Raw genomic sequence first — 1,484 nt, 5'->3', positions numbered from 1 at the left:
TGAACTCTCTGCCTATTCTGAACCAGCCGAGAAGGCCATCTCTGAACTCTTGTCCTGTTCTGAACCAGCCATGGGGGTTGATTGTGAACTGTCTGTCACAGCCAAAAACTCTGCCTTTGAACCCTTAACCCTACCTGTCATGAGCCCAGAAACTATTAATTCACCCCATGTCCTTCCCGTTAACCCTGTCACTGCTATAAAGATTATTCAGGAACTCTCTGCTTGTTCTGTTTCCCCAAGTGTTTCTAATTCTGAACTATCTGTCTTGCCAGTCTCAGTCAAGGAGTTAAATAATGAACGGTCTGTCCACACAGTGTCAACCCATGAATCTGTTCCTGAATTGTCTGTCTGTCCACTAATTTCAAGTAATATGTCTGATTTTGAACCATCTGTCTGTCTAGCCAATCCAGTTCCATCAATCCTCGTGATTCTGATTCGTGTGTCAATGTGTCTGATGATGTTCCTGTCTGTCCAGTTTTCACCAATGACCCTGTGTGTGAACTGTCAACTCAACCAGTGTTTGCCAATGATTCCAATGTTGAACTGTCTGCCAGTGAGGTCCCAGTTAACTTATCTGATGTTATGCCAGCTGCCAATTCTGTTTCAGTCAATGAGCCTGTTTATGAACTGTCTGTCTGTTCAGTTACATTTAATGGACCCAATTACGAACTATCTGCCTTGCCAGTTTCAGTACATGAGTTTAATTACAAACTGTCTGCCCCTCCGGTTCTCCCTAATGTATCTGATTTTGAACTGTCTGTCCCTGTCTAGCCAATCCAGTTCCCATCAATCCTCGTGATTCTGATTCGTGTGTCAAGTCTGATGATGTTCCTGTCTGTCCAGTTTTCACCAATGACCCTGTGTGTGAACTGTCAACTCAACCAGTGTTTGCCAATGATTCCAATGTTGAACTGTCTGCCAGTGAGGTCCCAGTTAACTTATCTGATGTTATGCCAGCTGCCAATTCTGTTTCAGTCAATGAGCCTGTTTATGAACTGTCTGCATGTCCAGGTTCGGTCATTGAGCATGTTTATGATCTGTCTGTCTGTTCAGTTACATTTAATGGACCCAATTACAAACTATCTGCCTTGCCAGTTTCAGTACACGAGTTTAATTACAAACTGTCTGCCCCTCCGGTTCTCCCTAATGTATCTGATTTTGAACTATCTGTCCGCCCCATTATCTTTAAGGAGACCAAACCCTTTGTGTTGCCTGCCTCGGTACTTGGGGCCGTGAATACTCTGTGTTGTCTGTCTCTGCTCTTCCTAGGTCTCAGTCTCGGCCATGGTCTCCTGATCAGTCTGCTCCGCCGTGGTGGTCTTCTGTTCTGCTCTAGCGGGCTTCTGCTCCGTCTGCTCTGCCCTGGTGGGCTTCTGCTCCGTCTGCTCCGCCCTGGTGGGCTTCTGCTCCATCTGTTCCGCCCTGGAGGTCTTCTGCTCCGCCCTGGTGAGCTTCTGCTCTGTCTGCTCCGGCCTGGTGGTCTT

The 1,484-nt window shown here is 46.8% G+C and overlaps 1 pseudogene; it reads right to left on the bottom strand.

Annotated features, from left to right (window-relative positions):
- Positions 1-1,484, bottom strand: part of LOC107738459 (patatin-like phospholipase domain-containing protein 4) — a 44,647-nt pseudogene that overhangs the window by 30,299 nt on the left and 12,864 nt on the right.

Source organism: Sinocyclocheilus rhinocerous, unplaced genomic scaffold, assembly GCF_001515625.1.
Source record: "Sinocyclocheilus rhinocerous isolate Xijiao unplaced genomic scaffold, SAMN03320098_v1.1 scaffold1907, whole genome shotgun sequence".
In the NCBI taxonomy this organism is placed as follows: Eukaryota; Metazoa; Chordata; class Actinopteri; order Cypriniformes; family Cyprinidae; genus Sinocyclocheilus; species Sinocyclocheilus rhinocerous.
The sequence above is the reverse complement of the archived record's forward strand: the minus strand, read 5'-3'. Positions and strand labels throughout refer to the sequence as shown.